At 45.4% G+C, this 14,340-nt stretch overlaps 1 non-coding gene across 1 annotated transcript; it reads left to right on the plus strand.

The window, feature by feature from the left end:
• The first annotated feature begins 13,871 nt into the window (after positions 1-13,871).
• Positions 13,872-13,990, plus strand: LOC111820236 (5S ribosomal RNA). Its single transcript, XR_002823788.1, has one exon. It is a non-coding gene; the product is annotated as a 5S ribosomal RNA (ribosomal RNA).
• Positions 13,991-14,340: the final 350 nt, after the last annotated feature.

A 14,340-nucleotide genomic window follows, 5' to 3' on the forward strand; every position in this document is an offset into this window, starting at 1 on the left:
TTCACCATACTGAAGGCTGTGGTCTTTGATCTTCATCAGTAAGTGCTTCAAGTCCTCTTCACTTTCAGCAAGCAAGGTTGTGTCATCAGCATAACACAGGTTGTTAATTAGTCTTCCTCCAATCTTGATGCCCTGTTCTTCTGCATAGAGTCCGGTTTCTCAGATTATTTGCTCAGCATACAGATTGAATAGGTATGGTGAAAGGGTACAACCCTGAAGCACACCTTTCCTGACTTTAAACCATGCAGTATCCCCTTCTGTTTGAACAACTGCCTCTTGATCTATGTACAAGTTCCTCACGAGCATAATTAAGTTATCCATAATTTGTGATGATCCACACAGTCAGATGCCCTTGCATAGTCAATAAATCACAGGTAAACATCTTTCTGGTAGTCTCTGCTTTCAGCCAGGATCCATCTGACATCAGCAATGACACCTCTGGTTCCACATTCTCTTCTAAATCCAGCTTGAACTTCTGGCAGTTCCTGTCGATATACTGCTGCAGCCCCTTTTTTCAGCAAAATTTTACTTGTGTGTGATGTTAATGACATCGTTTGATAATTTCCGCATTTAGTTGGATCACCTTTCTTGGGAATAGGCATAAATATGGATCTCTTCCAGTTGGTTGGCCAGTTAACTATCTTCCAAATTTCTTGGCAGAGACGAGTAAGCACTTCCAGTGCTGCATCTGTTTGTTGAAACATCTCAACTGATTATTTCGTCAATTCCTGGAGCCTTGTTTTTCGCCAATGCCTTCAGTGCAGCTTGGACTTTTTTCTTTGGTACTATTGGTTCCTGATTATATGTAACCTCCTGAAATGGTTGAACGTCAACCAATTGCTTTCGGTATAGTGACTCTGTGTATTCCTTCCATCTTCTTTTGATGCTTCCTGGGACATTTAATACTTTCCCCGTAGAATTCTTCACTATTGCAACTCAAGGCTTGAATTTTTTCTTCAGTTCTTTCAGCTTGAGAAATGCCAACTGTGTTCTTGCCTTTTGGTTTTCTAACTCCAGCTCCTTGCACACGTCATTATATAAAAAGTAGTAAAATGTAGTAAGAGAATCAGGAAGTGATGGATTTTGAGTATTTATTAACTTTATTTTTAATGTAATTTATTGAACTATAAGTTTATATAATTTAATTTTTAATAATGGCTGTGTTTAACAATTGGCTGGCAAAATTCCTAAAAATGCTTGAAATTTAGCATTAACTCGAGTGAGCCAGTATGAGTTAGCCCCACATACCACAGGCTGGACCCTGGGCCAGACTCCTTTGAGTTCTGGGCCTAATTTCTTTCTGTGAATTTCTCTCTTCTTTACTTTCCTCTTCCATCGTCTTTCCCCTCTCTGGGCTTTTTGCCCTATCTCCTCACTTTGCCCCATTTACTAAGCACTTAGCCCCTGTGCTGAGCCCTCTGTGTGTGTAAGTGGGAGGCCCTCTGTGGAGAAACATCTGGTGCTCACCCATACACAGTTGTGTTCTGCATTTGGCACCACAATGATGCCACTTCTCTGCCTCCCAGCAGTTAGGCAGAGCCATATGACTAGTTCTGGCCACTGGGCTAAGAATGGAAGTGACATGTGTCACTTCTAGACTGAAGCATTTAGTTGATGGCGTGAGACCTTCCAATGCCATCTTTCCCTGCTGCAGCAATTTTGTATTAAGATGACAGGGCCAAAAGATGGAAGTAGCTCAGATCTCTGGGTCACCACGAGGAAGACAGTTGCCCTGAAGAATCCCCTAGACCCATAGTGGATTTTGCATGAATAAGAAATAAGCAATTGCATGTTAAGCCACAGAGCTTTTGGCATTACTTGTTAATGCAGTGTAACATAGTCCACCCTAACTAATAACCCTTCTTACAAATAATGACTAACCATATGCCAGTATTATCAGGAAATTCAGTCTACCTCCTTCAATCCTCCTGTCTCCCCATCAAAATTTTTGTCTAGGAATCTCCATGTGCTAAAAGTGGTTTGTTTTGTTTCTCTTAGTGGGTTGCACGTTCTGTTGTTGTTGTTAGCTAACTTGATTCCGACCCATGGTGACCTCATGTGTTACAGAGTAGAACTGCTCCATAGGGTTTTCTTGGCTGTAAACTTTACAGAAGCAGATCGACAGGCCTTTCTTCCACAGTACTACTAGGCGTGTTTGAACCACCAATTATTAGGTTAGGAGTAGAGACTAAACCTTTTGCACCACCTAGGGATGTTCTAGTCAATTTCAATCTTATATTTGTTAGGAACCAAAAAGTTTGCAGTTCGAATCCACCAGCCGCCTCTTGGAAACCCTGTGAGGCAGTTCTACTCTGTCCTGTAGGGTCGCTATGAGTCAGAATCGACTCGATGGCAGGGGGTTTGGTGTGGTTTGGTTATAGACAAATTGAAAAATGGGGTGATTTAAATAAGATAGAAGTTTCACATGCTTGTTTCTCTTACACGTGGAAGTCCAGACGGCAGCAGTACAGGGTTGGCAAGGTACATCCTGAATACATGGCTCCCATCTCTGGGTCCAAGGCATGTGCCTCATTTGTTAACCCTTAACAACCAGAAAGAAAAGGAAAAGGGCCTGGAGAAGGAAGCCCAATCCTTTTAGCTAAGATCCAAAAGCAGCACACGTATCACTTATGCTTAGCATCTCACTGGCCAAAAATGTAGTCACGCGGCTACACATAGCTGTAAGGGAGGCTGAGACATGTGGTCTCTAGCTTGGCAGCCACGTGCCCTGCTAACACTTGGTGGGGCATTTCTGTTACTGAAGGAAGAAAGGGAGAACAGGTACAGGAAGAAAGGAGGCAGGCTCTGCCATAATCTTCACAATGTCCTGGCAGAGCAGGAGAACTAGTTGGTGTGGAGAAGCTGCCTGTGGCTGAAGAGCTGTTCCCAAGCATAGTAACTCATCCTCTCTGGCTTCCACCATAGAATGGCTGCCAGTGCTGTAGGCTCTTTGAAGTGTTGGTAATTCCACTTCCTCAGCACTAGGGCCAATGTAAAGGAGCTTCATCCTGAACCGACCAGAGCCCTCAAAGTCATAGCGTTGGCCATTTCCTCACCCAGGTCTGCCAGGGGTGAGAATCTGTTCCAGGGAGGCCACCTGCCATGGAGGGGCACAGGCAGAGGGCAAGAAGCTCTAGCCAGACTGTGCAGAGCGATGGCCAAACAGTGGTGGAGAGTGTGGGCTCTGGAGTCAGACTCCCTTGGGCAAAGTGCTTAGTCTTTCCTATCCCAGCTTTGTCATCTGTAAGCTGGGGATAATAATTGTACTAATCTCATAAGATTGCTAGGATTATTAAAGGAGAATAATGTAAATGTGCTTAGCATAACTCTATGGAGCACAGTTCTACTCTGACACACGTGTTTGCTATGAGTTGGATTTGACTTGATGGCAACTGGTTTTTTAGTACTATTGCTGCTGCTGCTTCTACTACTGCGACTGCTACCATTACCTGGCTGCTACCATGGTAGGAAGTAACAGGTTCTTTCACACACAGCTGCTTCCACAGGTGGAGGTCCCCACCAGAAGGAGTGGAAGTGGCAGGCTCCAGCATGCCTTGTGTCCTAAACCCAGGACCCTTCTCTCCCACTCCTTCTTTATGGCTCCATGCAGAGCAGCCCACTGGTTTATTTCTGCTCTCATGGTAATTTTATGTCAGGCTTCGTGTCGTTCTTCCCTGTCTTGGTCAGGGGTACCAATGCCCCCAAATCTCGGTAAGAAGTTGTTGGGCAATCAGTCCATTCCTCCCAGCAGGGTCTCTGAGAGTTTTCTGCAAATTTCCCCTTGCACCCACTCCTCAAAGTTTTGCATACCTAGGGGATCATCTGGATTTGCCACAGCAAACAAATGTTGTGTTACACCTTTTCCCAGGACTTACTGGCCTGATAATCCACATAACTAAGAAGACCACAGGAGGTGATTTCTACCCCACCTAGACTGAGATGCAGCTGGGAGCTTTTCTTAAAAAACAAAACATAACACAACAACAAGAACAAAGCATAACACTTTGGTGAGACACCCTGTTGGACCGCCCATTACACAAATTCATTGATCATATGTGATCCTCACAGCAAACCTGTAAGGGAGGTAACCTAGAGCCAGGTCTATTTGAGTCCAAAATATTGCCTTACTCTGGTGGCTAAATTGCTCACACCAACCTATTTAGGCAGAACTCATTCAGGGTAAAGAAGAAAACTTTACATTCATAAAAGCTTATTTTCAAGGAATGTTGTCATAATATATAAGACTATTATAGATGCAAATGATAAACTCAAATTGAATTGGCGTAGATAAAACCCACAATTTATTGGCTCACTCACTGTGACATTCAGGGGAGTCTGGCTTCACACAGGGCTGGACCCAGGTGATCAGATGATGTCAACATTGCTCAGTGTCTTTTCTTCTTGGGCTCTGCTCTCCCAGTGTTGGCTTCATTTACAGGCCCTCCCTTTCTTCATGGTTCAGTTTCCAGGCCAACAGACTTCCAGTCCAGGAGAAAGAAAGCTTCTCTTCCCCAACAGCTTCAGAGAAAGTTCAAGGTTTGAGGCTCACTGGGTCATTGTGCCTCACTGAATCCATGTGGGCCAGGTACCCACCCCAGGAGCGAATGGGAATTGGGCAGGGGTGGATAGGAACAGGATGGGTAGTTCCCCAAAGGAAAGATGCTATATATTACCAAGGGGTAAAGCAAAATCAACAGATGCCATAACTCTTGAACCTGTTGCTCCAATAAAAAGAGGGATGATGTAAAGGTGTTATGGATGGAATCGTATCCCCCAAAACGTTATCCTGAAGCCTTAACCCCTGTACCTACGAATATGACCCTGTTTGGAAATAGGGGTTTTCTTCTGGTGTGTTAATGAGGGCTTACGGGAGTGGAGTGAGTCCTAACCCTAATCCTTTCTGATTAGTGTCTTATAAAAGAGCAGAAGAGACGCAGACACACAAGGGGAGAGACACCATGTGACAGGGCGGGCAGGTGCATCTAGAAGCAGCACAGGAGCACTGGCAGCCACCAGACACTAGGAGAGAGGCCCACAGAGGGAATCAACACGGCCGTGACGCTGGTTTGGACTTTTAGCCTCCAGAACTGTGAGAAAATACATTTCTGTACTTTAAAGCCCCCCACTTGTGGTATTTTTTGTTAGGGCAGTATAGGTAACTAAGACAGATGGCATATTTTGCTGCCCTGCAATGTAAGATGAATTTCTCTCCATCTGTCTAGTTCAGGGGTTCTCTCCCTTGGCTGCATGATGGCTTTAAAAATCCCAATGCCCAGGACACACCACAGCCCAGTGAAATCTAAATCTCTGAGAGTGGAGCCCGGGCATCAGAATTTTTAAAAACTCACCAGGTGATTGCAGTGTGCAGCCAGAGTTGAAAACCAATGCTCCAATTTCCTGGTCTTTCTTACCAAAGCCTGTGGTTTGTGGATACATTGATTATGCCGAGTTCCGGCCCAGCAGTTCCGAGGGCTGCCATGAGCTGTGTTCCCGAGGAGTGTGTCTGAGCCCTTCTCTCCCAAATGCTGAGCCAGGGCAGGCCACATGGGCTCCAAGGGAAGTCTCTAGACATTCACAGTTCTCCTCCGTGCTAAGAACAAGACTTGGCTCCTCAAAGGTAGGACCCACAGCTCAGGAACCTGGTCGGCGCCCTCTCGGCACAGGGGCAGCCCTTGGTGTAATCAGCACCCTCCATGGGCCCAGGTTGGCCTGTTGCTGGTGGCTTCTGGCTGCCCGGGGTAAAGGCCTGGGAGAATGCCAGGTGGGAGGAGTCGCTGGTGTCCCCTGAGGGAGAGGGGACAATCCTTCCCTGAGCAATATGGGATTTACCTGAGGAAGAGAGGCCAGTTGCTTACCCTACTGGTCCTGATGCGTCTTTTGGCAGAAAGAGTTCTGAGCTGCACATACAGCCTCAGCCTTCCAGTGTTAACATTATAGGTAAGTGTTGGAAAGACAGCGGAGGACTCCCTGTTTTCTTGGTGCTTTGCCAGTCTGAGTCTCTCTGCTGGTGAAATACTGGGAGGGGCAGCAGGAGCCAGACTCACTTTGTGATCTTTGCCAAATCCCTCCCTCTCTCCGGTCCTCAGTTTCCCCTCCTGTATAGTGAAGGAGTTGGACTAGCTCACCCCGAAGTTCCCTCCTGGTGGTTATGGCAGGCGACCACTACAATACGCAGCAAACGGTTTCCCTTCAAGAGGCTGCACACCTGTTGCGCTGCCCTAACATCTGCCTCAAGATACTGAGATGCCTCAAGATGTCCCCTGGAGTTCCTGGGTGGCACAAATGGTTGAGCACTCAACTACTAGCCGAAAGGTTGGTAGTTCGAACCCACCCAGAGGCCCTTGGAAGCCAGGCATAGCAATCTGCTTCCAAAAGGCCACAGCCTTGAAAACTCTGTGAAGGAGTTCTGCTCTGCACACATGGGGTCACCATGAGTCAGAATCAACTCAACAACAACAACAAGGTGTCCTCTAGATCTACCCTTTCCTCTCAGATCCCAAGGCAACTGCGCTGGCCTGATGGTCAGCCAGTCCTGATTCGCTTCCCTGAGCTGAGCCTCTCTGATCCTTTTCTCCAGGAGATGCAGCTGCATCCCAGAGCCTGTTGGAGGTAAAGCCTCATCATTCATGCTCCAGGGAGGTGTCATTTCGAGTCTACCTTGGGGATCCTGGGCTCTGAGCCGTGCAGGGGTCTCCTCTGATGCCAGCCTGAGGCCATCCCCAAGGTCTAGGATCTCATAGCTGCTCTCAAGCTGCAGTTTTTTCTTCCCCATAGGACTGTCATAGGTTGTAGATGCATCTTGGGGTTCCCTTTGGCTCTCCCCAAAGGCTGATCCTCCCAGGATCAGGCCTCAAACTTACACAAATATCAGCATGTTCTTCTTTCTTGTGTGAAGCAGAAAAATCTCATACTTCTCAATCTGGGGAAATCAGAATTGAGCTGATCGTATTACCAGCCTCAATACCATTCCTGCCTCCCCCCAGCCTAGAGCTTGGACCACTGAACCACAGCATCCCCCAAGGCTCTTTGTAAGTAGGTGAGACTCAAGAATGAACCCGAGAAGCACATAAATACACAGGGCTTTGTTTTGTTTCGTTTTTGATCATTTCGTCCAGTCAGTGACCAATACTTAATCCTTTACAAGAAGGTAAAAGTCTTGGATAATGGGCCTGCCCATTTGTGTAATCCTAGAAAATATGCCTTCATGACCCCTCCAGGCTATCAGCTCATACCATGGAATATGAAATCCACACATGCAGAACTGTGAATGTTATTAATGATCACAAAACCACCCAGCTCCTTCAAAAGTCTAAGCCTTATTTCCGACACAATTACTCCCTGTAGAAGACTGGTTATTTGTGATGGAAGATGTATTTCCTTTCCTTTGTTAAAATTTACCAGTCATTAATTCTGTTGAATGAGAGGCTTCTCATGGTATGGACAGGTTGAAGCTTTTCCCTGAAGGGAGAGCTGAATACAGTAAGCTCCCTGCCTGGGCCTGGAGATGTCTGGCAACCGCATTTGCCAACAAAGGAGAGTTCTGTCGGTTCCACTGAATACACCATGCCAGAAGAACAAACAGATCAGTCTCAGAAGAAATACGACCAGAATGTTCCTTAGAAGCAAGGATGGTGAGACTTCAGCTCGCTTACTTTGGACACTTCATCAGGAAAGACCAACCACTAGAAAAGGACATCATGTTTGGTAAAGCAGAGGACCAACGAAAATGAGGGAAACCCTCAATGAGATGAATTAACACAATAGCCACACCAGTGGACTCACGTACACCAAAGACCATGAAAATGGCACAGGACCAGGCGGTGTTCTGTCCTGTTACACATAAGGTGGCCATAAGTTGGAGCTGATCCATGGCAACGAACGACAGCAACGTAAGTGTAAGTTGGTGTCTTGACTGGGCAGGATCTGGGACTTGTATGTTCTTGGGGAGTGGAATGAGGTAGCACATCAACCTTCACCCCAGCCGAGAATCTACTTGCAAGGACTAATTAAAAGTGGACCAAGTCAAATGCTCAACAACAGGAAATGGCTTGGTGAATTATGGAATATTCACATAGGTTGTCTGCCCAGATTCCACCTGTCCCAGTGTTCTGGGAGCTGCCTCTCCTTTAACCTCTCATGCTGCCACCGTTCACATTGCAATAGGAGTAGCCAGTTTCCTACTTAATGACCCTGGCCCTACTTTACTCCAGTTGACTAGACCAGGGTCAGCATCTGAGCAAAGCTCGTCCAGTCAGAGTGTCTTCCCAAATATTTGAAATTAGAACCAAGAGATCAGTTTGTCTCTGGAGTTCCAGGACATGTAAACTCGGGAGTGGTTCGTCAATGGCCATGTTTCTGCCAAAAGTCAACAGGCGAAAATGGAGGAAACTGGAGAAGTTCAGAGGAAAACAGATGCTAGATGGAGGGAGGGGATTTCCTGGGTTTCCTACGCCATTCCAGTCCCTATTCATAATCTAGTCCTGAGGGCTGGCAGCATCCCTGCCTTTAGTTTCCATGAGACATCCCTGAACCCCGTAACAAATTCCTTTAGCTGTTTTAATTTACACTAGCTTGAGTAGGTTTCTGTTACTTTCAACCAAAAGACTAACTAATACAATAACATTGGATATTATGTAACCATTAAAAGTTGGCATGTAAATACTTTTTAGTGTCGAGGGAGAATGCTTATGATATAAGGGTGATTTATTTAAAAAGTAGACCATAAATTATATCTCTAGCATGACCTCAGTAATGTAAAACAATGGAGGAGGTAAAATATTATTTGTGATTATTTCTAGTAGTGGGATTGAAGGTGAGTTTTATTTTCTTCACTACGTTTGTTTTTTTCTCTACGCATCATGTTGGCAAAGTAGAGGGTCAGTGAAAAAGAGGAAGATCTTCAAAGAGATGGATTGACACAGTGGCTGCAAGAATGGGCTCAAGCATAACAACAATTGTGAAGATGGCGCAGGAGCTGGCAGTGTTTCATTCTGCTGTACATAGGTTCGCTTTGAGTCGGAACCGACTCGATGGCATCTAACAATAACATGCATTTTACATGTTTTTTTTCATAAAGGATATGTATTAGTCTTATAATCATAAAATAACATTTATTTGTTCAAAATTCCCCACATTCCTCCAAAAGTCTGTGATGGAAGATCCAGCTTGAGTCCAAGCGTGCTTATCAATAAAATGTAAACATGACTAGAAAACTGGTGAGGGACCCATTGGCATGAGAGGGTGAGCAGCCTGCTGGGAGAGAACTCACTTAGCCCAGGAGTCAAACATACCAAGCGGGTCCATTAACCGAATCTTGGTTTTTAACGAGAAGAGCAAATTTCAAATATAGCTGGGTGCCCATTATTCAGACCTGCCCCAGCCAATCTCATGTGGCTCATGTCACAGCAAAAGGCTGTGAATTAAAACTGAAAGGGCTGTATTGCTGAAAACTCAAGGAGACAGAGGGGCATAAGCAGCCCTTGGGGCCCCTCAAACAGAGTGTAACATATAAAGGGGTAGAGGCACTCTCTCTGCGTGTTGCTACCGACCCTGTGCAGTTTTGACACTGTAGGGATTCCTGGGGTATAGACAGGGGTGTTGATGATGGTGGCAGGAACACCCGGCAGATGTGCCAGCATTCAAGAGCAGCAACAGTTGTGCATGCAAGATACAGCAGTACCCAACAGAAGCAATGCCAGCCTCCCACTAATGCAGTGAAGTGGAGGAGTCCCAGAGAACCTACAGTGATATCCAACGAAGGCGGTAATGTTCAGTGGATGTGGCAGGCCCAGTGGTTAAAATGGTGCCTGGCACAACTGGGCTAGGAGTAAAGAAAGAAATTGTTGGTAGTTGATGACAGCTGGGTGGAAATCTGGAAAAATGAAAGTCTTCTAGAAACCCTCCGTAGACCACTAATACCTCATTGAACAGGATTTTGCCACATGACCACCCTCAGCACAGAGAAGACTGAGAAAGCAAGTTTTTAACTTTTGTGTTCCTAACCTAGAAGAAAGCAAGGAAGAGGAGTATTGGAAATGAGCGTTGACTTGATAAAGATGAGTCATTAAAAAACTCAGTATCAAATTAGATTTAGGCAAATACTATGGGAGGAAAATCTAGAAGGATCTGTACTCAGATTGAAGTTCTATGAAATATAAAAGAAAATACCTTATTCTCACATCAAAACATAGACATTCATGTGTTTAAACTAAAATAAAATGTTTAACATATGCCTGTGTTATTCTTTATGACTCCTCACAGTAACTGACTTTTTCAACTTGTCGACTAAGGATCCTATCATGTCAGATATTGAATAGACTTCCACCACTTCTTTCTTTATTTTGAAAATAACATTATTCTTTTAAAGAGTCATGCCCATTATAAATACTGAAATAATACAGAAATATACAAAGACTAGAGTAAAATTTAACTGTTAGGGTGACCATCCTTCCAGACCTCTTTCTATGTACACTTACTAAACATTATGCAAATGAGATCATACTGTTCTGTTATCCTCTCTCTCCCTTTTTTTGCACTCAATTGTATGTGTCACAGACAAATTTCCATGTCATCAAATACAGATCTACATTATCATGTATATATTATCTTCTTGGAAGTGCCATAATTTTTTTAACCAATGATTTAAACTTATCTATGAATAAATACTTAGGTCAACATCCATTTTTCATAATTATGAACAAAGCTGAGATGGAGGTCCTTTGTCTTTGTATGCCTTAGGTGGCAATTATTGTCTTGGGAAAAATTACAAGAAGTGGGACTGCTGGGTCAAAGGTACGCTCATTTAAAACGTTCATGCCTACCATCCCTGTGTATTCCAGAAAGGCTGGGCCAATTTATGCCACCACCAGCAGTGCATGAAAGAGCTGAGTTCCTGCCCCTCACCAGTCCAAGGTTCTGCCATTCTTCTGTTTCTTAGAGCAAAACTTCAGAAGAATTCTCTTTATCTATCTTTTGTCTACTAGGCTCTTTTTTTGTAGATAATTTTTTGCGTAAGTTTCATGCTGAGTTTTTTTCAGCTTACTTCTCTTTAATTGAGGGTAATTCTATCAGGGTTTTCCATTTGCTAAAAAATAGTGTGGATGAAATCTCCTTGACTCCTTCCCCTGTTGGTTTGGTTGCCATTTGGATCTTCTCTTAGGATTTGAGTTGAAAGGCTAGAATCTGATGGTAAGTTTCTCTGCTTATTTGTACATTTACCAGAAAAATTTGGTGAAGGGAGAGAGTCTTGATATCCCTCCTAAATTGTCGCCACTCCTGGCACCTGGACAGCTTGTCCAAGTTGGAAGAGTTTGGGTTTTGCTTTGTTTCCCCTCTTCTGGGTAGGCCAGCAACTTTGGTGAGAAGTTGGATGAGTGATGTTGCATGGTTCGTCAGATGAATCTGTTCCTCTTTATGAAGGAGAGTGGCTTGATGGAGACAAACTGGGTAAAAATCCAGCTTCACCAACATCCTCTTGGCTAATAGGTCTTATGTGAGAAGTGCCACCTTCTAGATCACAGGTCCAAGCAGTGTCCCTGGCTGGGCCCCTCAGGAATTGCTTGGCTAATAACTATTTAACCCAGTCTCTAGAAGGACTAGACGATTTTTCAGCCTATGTCTCTGTTTAGAACCACACCCTTAAAGACAAGATGCTACCCTTGATTGCCACAGCTCTCTCTTTTTGGGGCACAAGGTATGCTGCCCCTGACTGCACCAGGCCTACCTACTTCCTGTCTATAGATCACTGTTTCTGTCTAGAAGGCCTCAGGGCAGTTATGGGGCCTCCTCCCTCAGAAAGCCATCTATCTGTAGATAAATGGAACCAGGACCATCATAGGAGGGCCCCAATGTCATCCATGACAACAGTAGGATGGGCAAGAGCAAGAATTCTCTGTTCAGAACCAGAGCCCCAAGAGGCTGGTAGAAATCACTGTTGGTGTTTTAGAAATCCTATCTACCAGCTCATTAAGAAAGTACAGATGGTCAAGTACAACTCAGAATGAAGATCATGGAGTAGTTCAGTAATACCTCTCAGCCTTCCACCTCTGTATTTGTCTGTTTTCTATCGCTGCCATGACAAATTACCACGAACTTAAGAGCTTCAAACAACACCCATTTATTATCTCACAGTCTGTAGGTCAGGAGTTTAACATGGGTCTCACTGGGCTAAACACAAGGTGTTGGCAGGGCTGCGTTCCTTTCTGGAGGCTCTGGGGGAGAATCACGTCCAGGCTCGCGAAGCTTGTTGGCAGAATGCAGTTGCATGCGGTTATAGAACTTAGGTTCTTATTTCCTTGCTGGTTGTTGGTCAGGGGTCATTCTCAGCTTTGAGAAACCCCTCACATTTTTTGGCTCATGGCCCCCTTTATCTTCAAAGCTATCAACAGCAGGCTGAGTCCTTCTCATGCCTCATCTTTCCCTGCCTTTTCTTCTGTTGCATCTCTCTCTCTTCAGCCAGGAAAGCTCCTTCTGCTTTCAAGCGTTCGCACTAGGCTATTAGCTGAAAGGCTGGCAGTTCAAATCCACCCAGCAGCACCACAGAAGAAAGGGCTGATGATCTACTTTGGTAAGATTGCCGCCATTGAAAACCCTGTGGAGCACATTTCACACATGGGGTCACCATGAGTTGACATTGACTCGACGGCAACATGTTTTTCCCTTTTGATTTTTTTTTTTTTTTTGGTGGTTAGATTGAGTCTACCTGGTTAATCTGGAATAATCTCTCCATCTCAAGATCCAGAACCTTAATCACATCTGCAAAGATCCTTTTGTCATGTAACAATCTATTAATAGGTTTCAGGGATTGGGTGTAGACATCTTTGTGGGGGCCATTATTTGGCCTACCATGACCTCCTTGGCCAAGACTTATTCAGGAGTAAAAGTACCCCAGAGATCATTCCAAGGAAGGGCCTGCGTGATTCCCTCCCTCCCACCTCTCTCTCCACACACAGCCTCCTACCTCACTGGGACAAGGAGGCCTGGCCCTCCCGGTGAAAACCTCGCCAGACTCATGCCACAATGCATCACAGTCAAGGAGAGACTGAGCACCTGGCACAGCCTACTGCCTCTGGAGAGCAGGGGGCATGGCTGGTACATTCATCCCCAACCCTGAACTTCCCAGTCTGTCTGCGCCTCTGCTGTTTCCTGAAGCTGAGCCAATATGCCTGGGAGGATCCCGTGGACTTTGGGGTTCAGGCCAATATAGCCAGAAGCAGAGGCTCTGTTTCCTTTGCAGGGGACCATTAGAAGCTGGGGTTATGATTTCAGTGGTGTTATAAATATTATAATGGTATTGCAGCTGGGGACCCAGGAAGATCCAAATGCTGTCCTGCCAATCATCCCCAGCCCCTTGGCACCTCGCATAAGGAAGAGTAGTAGGATGAGAATAGAAACTGTCATTTTATTATTAGTTGTGTTAGTGGCTGACGCTCAAATCCAGAACCTGGTGAAAGGGTAATTGTATGAGATGGCTGGGGTCTAAGCAAGGTCTCACTTCCTCTCCTCTTGCCAGCACTTGTGCTGAGGGAGTGAGCAGGCCCCAATCTAACTTACTTAACTACGTATTCAGAGAGAGAGCACGCGACATGGCCAGGCCTGTACTGGGGTGGCAGTGCTGCCCGGGTCTGCTCACCACATACAGGCAGGAAACAAAAGCACGCCCCAAAGACGGAGGCCTTGCTAGGACTGAGGCAGGATGTGGAATAGAAAAAGCGCCATCCAGGCTGGGTGCCTTTAAAGTGCAGTAGCCGCGCTCACTAGAAAAATATGGCCCGATGTCTATCTGGGACTCCAGCTTGTCAGATTAGCAACTATTCTTCCTTTGGACAAGACGGGGAGGTACAGGATGGTTTGCGCTCAACTACTAACCTGAAGCCTATGGCCATACCACCCTGAACGCACCTGATCTCTTTTGATCTCAGAAGCTAAGCAGGGTTGGGCCTGGTTACTACTTGGATGGGAGACTTCCTGGGAATACCAGGTACTGTAGGCTTCTGGAAACCCTATGGGGCAGTTCTACTCTGTCCTATAGGGTTGCTATGGGTTGGAATAGACTTGACAGCAACAGATTTGGTTTTTTTTTTTTTCAATTAATCTAAATGTTGGCGGTTGGAACCCATTCAGTGGCACTGTGGAAGAATGGCCTGGTGATCTGCTTCTGTAAAGACTGCAGCCAAGAAAACTCTATGGAACAGTTCTACTCTGTAACACGTGAGGTCAGCATGAGTCAGAATCAACTTGACAGCAACGGGTTTGGTTTTTTGCTTTTTGTGCCCAAGTCTACTTCTGTCTCAACCCAGTGGCTGCCCTTAGATTTCTGGGGATGGAGTGGGGAGAGTGCCT

This window comes from Trichechus manatus, unplaced genomic scaffold (assembly GCF_000243295.1).
Source record: "Trichechus manatus latirostris isolate Lorelei unplaced genomic scaffold, TriManLat1.0 scaffold00030, whole genome shotgun sequence".
Lineage (NCBI taxonomy): Eukaryota > Metazoa > Chordata > Mammalia > Sirenia > Trichechidae > Trichechus > Trichechus manatus.